We start from the raw sequence: 11,330 nt of genomic DNA on the forward strand, positions 1-11,330 counted from the left end.
CCATATGGATCTCGTATAACAGCTTATAACTAGTAATCATATAATTTTATCACCAATTTTGTTCCCTTTTTATGCATCACTACAGATTCACTTTGTTCAAAAATGTAAAATTATTAATTAAGCGTCATCGACATATTCCGAAATCGTTTCCACCATTTCGTGCCGAAATCCTTTCCACTATTTCATGCTTCGTGGGTTGTCCATGATTTATATGCACCTCATATAGCAACTTACCTATAAAATCTGATAATTTGGTACATTTTTAACCGTTTTGATCCATCATGGTAGATTTTCTATTTCGGCGAAACTGAAACTTGTTTAACTGGCATTATCGACAAGTGATAGAAGCCTTGCTTCACTTCTTGTTTCGAAGTTGTCTATGCCGCCATTTGAATATCCAACAACAACTTATATATGTAGGAGTCACATAATTTTCAGTGGTTTTTCATAACCTTTTAATTTATTACTTTACATTTTCTCCTCCTTTGAAACTCATAAATAATTTAAATAGGACATTAGACACAATATTAGAGCCTTTCCATCATTTCATTCATTTGAAACCTTATTAATTAAGCGTCATCGACATATTCCGAAGTCGTTCCCACCATTTCATCCTTCATGAGTTGTCCATGCATCTATATGCACCTCATATAGCAACTTACCCTATAGAAATCTGATAATTTGGTACATTTTTAACCGTTTTGATTCACCATAGTAGATTTTCTATTTTGGCGAAACTGAAAACTTGTTTAAATAGCACTATCGACAAGTGATAGAAACCTTGCTTCATTTCTTGTTTCGAAGTTGTATATGCCGCCATCTGAAAATTCTACAACAACTTATATATGGAGGAGTGACATAATTTTCAGTGGTTTTTCATAACCTTTTGAATTATTACTTTACATTTTATCCACCTTTCAAACTCATAAATAATTTAAATAGGACATTAGACACAATATTAGACCCTTTCCATCATTTTATTATGCGAGAGTAGTCTCGACCGCCATGTGGAAGTCATAGAATACCTTATCCACATAAATTATTCTTGTTTAGCACATTTACATAAACTTTTGAATAGTATCATTTAGACATTGCACCAGCATTTGTTCCTTTCAAAAATTAGAAGTAGTATGTTCGACCATATGGATCTCGTATAACATCTTATAACTAGTAATCATATAATTTCATCACCAATTTTGTTCACTTTTTATCCATCACTATAGATTTTCACTTCGTTCAAAACTGAAAACTTATTAATTAAGCGTCATCGACATCTTTCAAAATCGTTTCCACCATTTCATGCTTCATGGGTTGTGCATGTATCTATATGCACCTTAGATAGCAACTTACATATAGAAATATGATAATTTGATACATTTTTAACCTTTTTGATCCATCATGATAGATTCTTTATTTTTGTGAAACTGAAAACTTGTTTAAATAGCATTATCGACAAGTGATAGAAACCTTGCTTCGTTTCATGTTTCGAAGTTGTCTATGCCGCCATTTGAAAATCGTACAACAACTTACATATGCAGGAGTCACATAATTTTTAGTACTGTTTCATAACCTTTTGATTTATTACTTTACACTTTCTCCTCCTTTAAAACTCAGAAATTATTTATATAGGCCATTAGACACATTAGAACAACCTTTCCATCATTCCATTCTTCGAGAGGAGTCTCGACCGCCAGGTGGAAGTCACAGAACAGCTTATCGATATAAATTATTCATGTTTAGCTCATTTACATAAACTTTTGATCTGTTACCGACGACTTTTTATTCGCTTAACAGAAAACTTACTTAAATGACATCATTTAGACATTCCACCAGCATTTCTTCCTTTCAAGCTTCGGAAGTAGTATGTTTGACCATATGGATCTCGTATAACAGCTTATAACTAGTAATCATATAATTTTATCACCAATTTTGTTCCCTTTTTATGCATCACTACAGATTCACTTTGTTCAAAAATGTAAAATTATTAATTAAGCGTCATCGACATATTCCGAAATCGTTTCCACCATTTCGTGCCGAAATCCTTTCCACTATTTCATGCTTCGTGGGTTGTCCATGATTTATATGCACCTCATATAGCAACTTACCTATAAAATCTGATAATTTGGTACATTTTTAACCGTTTTGATCCATCATGGTAGATTTTCTATTTCGGCGAAACTGAAAACTTGTTTAACTGGCATTATCGACAAGTGATAGAAGCCTTTCTTCACTTCTTGTTTCGAAGTTGTCTATGCCGCCATTTGAATATCCAACAACAACTTATATATGTAGGAGTCACATAATTTTCAGTGGTTTTTCATAACCTTTTAATTTATTACTTTACATTTTCTCCTCCTTTGAAACTCATAAATAATTTAAATAGGACATTAGACACAATATTAGAGCCTTTCCATCATTTCATTCATTTGAAACCTTATTAATTAAGTGTCATCGACATATTCCGAAGTCGTTCCCACCATTTCATCCTTCATGAGTTGTCCATGCATCTATATGCACCTCATATAGCAACTTACCCTATAGAAATCTGATAATTTGGTACATTTTTAACCGTTTTGATTCATCATAGTAGATTTTCTATTTTGGCGAAACTGAAAACTTGTTTAAATAGCACTATCGACAAGTGATAGAAACCTTGCTTCATTTCTTGTTTCGAAGTTGTATATGCCGCCATCTGAAAATTCTACAACAACTTATATATGGAGGAGTGACATAATTTTCAGTGGTTTTTCATAACCTTTTGAATTATTACTTTACATTTTATCCACCTTTCAAACTCATAAATAATTTAAGTAGGACATTAGACACAATATTAGACCCTTTCCATCATTTTATTATGCGAGAGTAGTCTCGACCGCCATGTGGAAGTCATAGAATACTTTATCCACATAAATTATTCTTGTTTAGCACATTTACATAAACTTTTGAATAGTATCATTTAGACATTGCACCAGCATTTGTTCCTTTCAAAAATTAGAAGTAGTATGTTCGACCATATGGATCTCGTATAACAACTTATAACTAGTAATCATATAATTTCATCACCAATTTCGTTACCTTTTTATCCATCACTATAGATTTTCACTTCGTTCAAAACTGAAAACTTATTAATTAAGCGTCATCGACATCTTTCAAAATCGTTTCCACCATTTCATGCTTCAAGGGTTGTGCATGTATATATATGCACCTTAGATAGCAACTTACATATAGAAATATGATAATTTGATACATTTTTAACCTTTTTGATCCATCATGATAGATTCTCTATTTTTGCGAAACTGAAAACTTGTTTAAATAGCATTATCGACAAGTGATAGAAACCTTGCTTCGTTTCATGTTTCGAAGTTGTCTATGCCGCCATTTGAAAATCCTACAACAACTAACATATGCAGGAGTCACATAATTTTTAGTACTGTTTCATAACCTCTTGATTTATTACTTTACATTTTCTCCTCCTTTAAAACTCAGAAATTATTTATATAGGACATTAGACACATTAGAACAACCTTTCCATCTTTCCATTCTTCGAGAGGAGTCTCGACTGCCATGTGGAAGTCACAGAACAGCTTATCCACATAAATTATTCATGTTTAGCACATTTACATAAACTTTTGATCTGTTACCGACGAGTTTTTATTCGCTAAAAAGAAAACTTACTTAAATGGCATCATTTAAACATTCCACCAGCATTTCTTCCTTTCAAGCTTCGGAAGTAGTATGTTTGACCATATGAATCTCGTATAACAACTTATAACTAGTAATCATATAATTTTATCACCAATTTTGTTCTCTTTTTATGCATCACTACAGATTCACTTCGTTCAAAAATGTAAAATTATTAATTAAGCGTCATCGACATATTCCGAAATCGTTTCCACCATTTCGTGCCGAAATCGTTTCCACTATTTCATGCTTCGTGGGTTGTTCATGATTTATATGCACCTCATATGGCAACTTACCTATAAAATCTGATAATTTGGTACATTTTTAACCGCTTTGATCCATCATGGTAGATTTTCTATTTTGGCGAAACTGAAAACTTGTTTAAATGGCATTATCGATAAGTGATGGAAGCCTTGCTTCACTTCTTGTTTCGAAGTTGTCTATGCCACCATTTGAAAATCCTACAACAACTTATATATGTAGGAGTCACATAATTTTTAGTGGTTTTTCATAACCTTTTGATTTATTACTTTACATATTCACCTCCTTTGAAACTCAGAAATAATTTAAATAGGACATTAGACACAATATTAGAGCCTTTCCATCATTTCATTCATTTGAAACCTTCTTAATTAAGCGTCATCGACATATTCCGAAGTCGTTCCCACCATTTCATGCTTCGTGAGTTGTCCATGCATCTATATGCACCTCATATAGCAACTTACCTATAGAAATCTGATAATTTGGTACATTTTTAACCGTTTTGATTCATCATAGTAGATTTTCTGTTTTGGCGAAACTGAAAACTTGTTTAAATAGCATTATCGACAAGTGATAGAAGCCTTGCTTCATTTCTTGTTTCGAAGTTGTATATGCCGCCATCTGAAAATTCTACAACAACTTATATATGTAGGAGTCACATAATTTTCAGTGTTTTTTCATAACCTTTTGAATTATTACTTTACATTTTATCCACCTTTGAAACTCATAAATAATTTAAATAGGACATTAGACACAATATTAGAGCCTTTCCATCATTTTATTATGCGAGAGTAGTCTCGACCGCCATGTGGAAGTCACAGAATACCTTATCCACATAAATTATTCATGTTTATGTCATTTACATAAACTTTTGAATAGTATCATTTAGACATTGCACCAGCATTTGTTCCTTTCAAACTTTGGAAGTAGTATGTTCGACCATATGGATCTCATATAACAACTTATAACTAGTAATCATATAATTTCATCACCAATTTCGTTACCTTTTTATCCATCACTATAGATTTTCACTTCGTTCAAAACTTAAAACTTATTAATTAAGCGCCATCGGCATCTTTCAAAATCGTTTCCACCATTTCATGCTTCGAGGGTTGTCCATGCATCTATATGCATCTCACATAGCAACTTAGCAATAGAAAACTGATAATTTGGTACATTTTTAACCGTTTTGATTCATCATGGTAGATTTTCTATTTTTGCGAAACTGAAAACTTGTTTAAATAGAATTATCGACAAGTGATAGAAGCCTTGCTTCGTTTCTTGTTTGGAAGTTGTCTATGCCGCCATTTTAAAATTCTACAAGAACTTATATATGTAGGAGTCACATAATTTTTAGTAGTGTTTCATAACCTCTTGATTTATTACTTTACATTTTATCCTTCTTTAAAATTTACAAATCATTTAAAAGGGACATTAGACACATTAGAACAACCTTTCCATCATTCCATTCTTTGAGAGGATTCTCGACCGCCATGTGGAAGTCACAGAACAGCTTATCCACATAAATTATTCATGTTTAGCACCTTTACATCAACGTTTCATCTGTTACCGACGACTTTTTATTCGCTAAATACAAAACTTACTTAAATAGCATCATTTAGACATTCCACAAGCATTTCTTCGTTTAAAGCTTCGGAAGTAGTACGTTCGACCATATGGATCTCGTATAACGGTATATAACTAGTAATCATATAATTTCATCACCAATTTTGTTTCCTTTTTATGCATCACTACAGATTAACTTCGTTCAAAACTGAAAACTTATTAATTAAGCGTCATCGACATATTCCGAAATCGTGTCCACCATTTCATGCTCCGGGGGTTGTCCATGCATATATATGCACCTCAGATAGCAACTTACCTATAGAAATATGATGATTTGGTACATTTTTAACCGTTTAGATGCATCATGGTAGATTTTCTATTATTACGAAACTGAAAAAAAAAATTAAATAGCATTACCGACAAGTGATAGATGCCTTGCTTCGTTTCTTGGTTTGAAGTTGTCTATGCCGCCATCTGAAAATGCTACAACAACTCATAAATGGAGGAGCCACATAATTTCTAGTAGTTTTTCATAACCTTTTAATTTATTACTTTACATTTTGTCCTCCTTTGAAACTCAGAAATCATTTAAATATGACATTAGACACATTATAACAGCCTCTCCATCATTCCATTCTTCGAGAGTAGTTTCGACCGTCATGTGGAAGTCATAGATATCCACATAAATTATTCATGTTTAGCACCTTTACATAAACTTTTGATCCGTTATCAATGATTTTTTATTCGCTAAACAGAAAACTTACTTAAATAGTATCATTTATATATTACACCAGCATTTCTTCCTTTCAAGCTTCGGAAGTAGTATGTTCGACCATATGGATATTGTATAACAACTTATAACTAGTAATCATATAATTTCATCATCAATTTCGTTCCCTTTTTATCCATCACTATAGATTTTCACTTCGTTCAAAACTGAAAACTTATTAATTAAGCGTCACCGACATCTTTCGAAATCGTTTCCACCATTTCATGCTACGTGGGTTGTCCATGCATCTATATGCGCCTCATATAGGAATTTACCTATAGAAATTTGATAATTTGGTACATTTCTAACCTTTTTGATCCATCATGGTAGATTTTTCTATTTTGGCGAAACTGAAAACTTGTTTAAATAGCATTATCGACAAGTGATAGAAGCCTTGCTTCGTTTCTTCTTTCGAAGTTGTCTATGCCGCCATTTGAAAATCCTACAACAACTTATATATGTAGGAGTCACATAATTTTTAGTTGTTTTTCATAACCTTTTGATTTATTACTTTACATTTTCTCCTCCTTTGAAACTCAGAAATAATTTAAATAGGACATTAGACACAATATTAGAGCCTTTCCATCATTATCGACAAGTGATAGATGTCTTGCTTCGTTTTTTGGTTCGAAGTTGTCTACGCCGCCATCTGAAAATGCTACAACAACTTATAAATGTAGGAGGCATATAATTTCTAGTAGTTTTTCATAACCTTTTAATTTATTACTTTACATTTTCTCCTCCTTTGAAACTCAGAAATCATTTGAATAGGACATTAGACACATTATAACAGCCTTTCCATCATTCCATTCTTCAAGAGTAGTCTCGACCGTCATGTGGAAGTCATAGAAGAGGTTATCCACATAAATTATTCATGTTTAGCACCTTTACATAAATTTTTGATCCGTTATCGATGATTTTTTATTCGCTAAACAAAAAACTTATTTAAATAGTATCATTTAGATATTACACCAGCATTTCTTCCTTTCAAGCTTCGGAAGTAGTATGTTCGACCAGATGGATATCGTATAACAACTTATAACTAGTAATAATATAATTTCATCACCAATTTTGTTCCCTTTTTATCCATCACTATAGATTTTCACTTCGTTCAAAACTGAAAACTTATTAATTAAGCGTCATCGACATATTCCGAAATCGTTTCCACCATTTCATGCTTCGTGCGTTGTCCATGCATCTATATGCACCTCACATAGCAACTAACCTATAGAAATCAGATAATTTGGTACATTTCTAACTGTTTTGATTCCTCATGGTAGATTTTCTATTTTGGCGAAACTGCAAACTTGTTTAAATAGCATTATCGACAAGTGATAGAAGCCTTGCTTCGTTTCTTGTTTCGAAGTTGTTTATGCCGCCATTTGAAAATCCTACAACAACTTATATATGTAGGAGTCACATAATTTTTAGTGGTATTTCATAACCTCTTGATTTATTATTTTACATTTTCTCCTCCTTTAAAACTCAACAATCATTTAAATAGGACATTAGACAGATTGGAACAGCCTTTCCATCATTCCATTTTTTGAGAGTAGTCTCGACCGCCATGTGGAAGTCATAGAACAGCTTATGCACATAAATTATTCATATTTAGCACGTTTACATAAACTTTTGATCCGTTACCGACGATTTTTTATTCGCTAAACAGAAAACTTACTTAAATAGCATCATTTAGACATTCCACCAGTATTTATTCCTTTCAAGCTTCGGAAGTAGTATATTCGACCATATGGATCTCGTATAACAGCTTATAACTAGTAATCATATAATTTTATCACTAATTTTTCCCCTTTTTATCCATCACTATAGATTTTCACGTTGTTCAAAACTGAAACCTTATTAATTAAGCGTTATCGACATATTCCGAAATCGTTTCCACCATTTCATGCTCCGTGGGTTGTCCATGCATCTATACGCACCTCATATAACAACTTACCTATAGAAATATGATATTTTGGTACATTTTTAACCGTTTTGATCCATCATGATAGATTTTCTATTTTGTTGAAACTGAAAACTTGTTAAAATAGCATTATCGACAAGTGATAGAAGCGTTACTTCATTTCTTGTTTCGAAATTGTCTATGTCGTCATTTGAAAATCCTACAACAACTTATATATATAGGGGTCACATAATTTTCAGTGGTTTTTCATAACCTTTTGATTTATTACTTTACATTTTCTCCTCCTTTGAAACTCAGAAATAATTTAAATAGGAAATTAGACACAATATTAGAGCCTTTCCATCATTTCATTCTGCGAGAAGTCATTCTGGCCAAAGATGACTTTATTAAGCGGAATTGGCATCGAAGTATGCAATGTATGTTTTGTCATCACGAAAAAACAATTAAACACTTGTTCTTCCAATGTAAATTGACTGGTCAGTCATCCAAGTAGCTTTTGGCTTATATCCTCCATGTAGTGTTTCTAATATGTTCAATAACTGGTTACATGTGATAGAATATAATCTCTGTAGGTTCAATCATCCAAATAGTTTCTGGCTTCTAGCTTGTGGAGTCTACATTACTGCAGGTTCTTTGCAATGAGATACAAGGTTGCTAGGCTAGGGTGAAGAACACCCCCAAAAAGCTAGGGTTCCTCCGCCTCCCGCCGGCGCCGGCGCCGGTCCACCCTGTCTTCGGTGGCCTTAGGGCTATGGGGGTGGAGTGGATCGTGGCCCTTGCCGTTGGGAGGGCACTGTTTTTAGATCTTTTTTCAAGTTTTGTTAGGGTTTTTATCTTGCTCAGGAAGGCGAGACGACGGCGGCTCCCTGAAGATGGAATAAACGTCTCCCTGTCTAGTCCCCGTTCCATTGATGCGTCTAGCATTGTTGGTGGGCGTGTGGATGTGTTTCTTCGGCGGATCTGGCTTTACTGGATTTGCTCGGATCTGTTCGTCGTTCGTCCATGGTCTTGTGTCTTTATGTTGGATTTTTCTGATCTACACTCTTCATCGTCGGCGGTTACTATTTTGGTGTGTTGGTTCTACGAGGCCTTAGCACGGCGAATTCCCGACTGTCTAAAACAACAAGGTTTGCCGGCTCCAGCAAGGGAGGCGCGATGACAGCGGCGTGCCTACGGCTCGCTTCATTTTTTGTAGTCATCGCTAGGTGGTCACGGGTCTGGATGTAATTTTAATTATTTATACGATTCATTATACTACCATTATTGAAGAGGAATAGATTGTAAAGTTTTTCCCGCAAAAATAATAATAAAAATACAAGGTTGCTTTGTTCAACGTCGTATGTAATTATCAGCATCTTCAAATTAATATGTAAGTAATACTACCTTTGTGCACTAATATAAGACGTTTTTGCAGTTAAGAACGTCTTACATTAGTGTACAAAGGGAGTAGCTATAAGATAAGAACACACATCCTAGGAGTTCCTCGCAGCGACGGCACCACCATTGAGCTTCTGGTCGCCGCCGGGCAAGGACGACATCGCCCCGCATGATCGTTGTCCCGCCATTGGGCCCCATGCCAACACAGCACCTCCACCTGTGGATTGAGCGGAGAGGAAAACGGTCTCACCGCAACCTACGCCTAGCGGCATTGCCGGCGGTTCCTCACTGGGATGGCGAGGGAGGAGGACCAGGAGGAGAGGGGAGGGTGGTGGCGAGCTACGGTTGCCCTCGACTGTGACGTGGGGAGGGGAAAGCGATGGTAATCCTTCCATCAAATGAAGAAGGCTACACTAATTAAACCTTGTTGTAGTACGTGTTTCGTACCTTTCCGTGCATGAATAGTTGGCTCTGGTGGCTTTCGCATTTATTTGGATGCCCCCTTCATCAAGAATTATTGCCACTTGTACATCACACTCCCATTCAGACAGGCTTTCGCATTTATTTCTCATTTGAAAACATTTCACAGATATAATACAGAAAGAGATATTAGAGTAGAGTACTCCCTCCATCCAAAAATACTTGTCATCAAAATAAATAAAAAATGATGTATCTAAAACTAAAATACATCTAGATACATCTTCTTTTATCTAGTTTGATGACAAGTATTTCCGGACGGAGGGAGTACAATTTTGCCCCCATCACATGTTTAGGCAGTCTTCTATCCATGTGTTCGAAAATAACAACTTTTCGCGTGCTGCAGAGCGCTGACTCCAGCGGCCGCCGCAAAAATTTGCGCGTGCGCGCTGCTCCAGCAGAAGCGCTCAAAATACAAACGTATGCAAAAAAAGATAACATAGGTAGATTAAAATCATACATAGATAAAACGATACATAATAAAAAAAGATACGTAGCTAGTTCAACATAGATAGTTCATCTACCCCAACTACGATTACTACTCGTCGTCGTCGTCCTCCTACTCCTCCGGCTCCTACTCCGACTCCGCTTCGGTGATGTCCTCCTCCGACGTCTCAATGAAGGTGTCAAGATACCGATCGTCGTCCGAGTCCCAGGTCGACGTTGTTCCTACCTCGATGTTGAATTGAGCGGCCGCTTTCCGCATACGCCTGTCCTCGTGATAGGCGGCTCGCTCCGCCCTCCTTTGCGCGTAGAACTTGCGCTCGTTGATGATGTCCTGCGGGAAGCGTCGGCGCCACTGCGTCATGGCTTCCTCATCCATATCGGTATCGCCAAGATGGAGCTGGCGCCTCCGGTTGTCGCGACGATTCTCGTCGGTGATAAGCCGCGGGGGAGGCGCGAGCTCCTGCGTCCGCTCCCGCGTAGCCACCTCGGGGAAGTTCATGTCCCTACGAGGCCGCCGGAGACGCCATGCCGTTGCGTCGTATGCGCGGGCAGCCTCGTGAGCGGTGTCAAAGGTGCCAAGGCCGAGGCGCATATAGCCGAACCGGAACTCGGCGGAGTATGTTCTGGAGGGCCGCGCATAGACGCCGCGGTAGCCTGAAGTTCCCCGGCGACGCGGCGGCAGAGGCGGAGGTGAGAATGAGCGGGGAGAGTGCGCGTGGCGAGGAGAACATCGGTGGGAGGGCTCATGGCGGGCGCTGGGTTTTATAGCGCAAGCCAGACGCCGCGCGCCAAAACTAGCGCGCGCCCGGCCGCTTTTTCGCGCGCGTG

The sequence above is a fragment of the Triticum aestivum genome, chromosome 4B, assembly GCF_018294505.1.
Source record: "Triticum aestivum cultivar Chinese Spring chromosome 4B, IWGSC CS RefSeq v2.1, whole genome shotgun sequence".
In the NCBI taxonomy this organism is placed as follows: Eukaryota; Viridiplantae; Streptophyta; class Magnoliopsida; order Poales; family Poaceae; genus Triticum; species Triticum aestivum.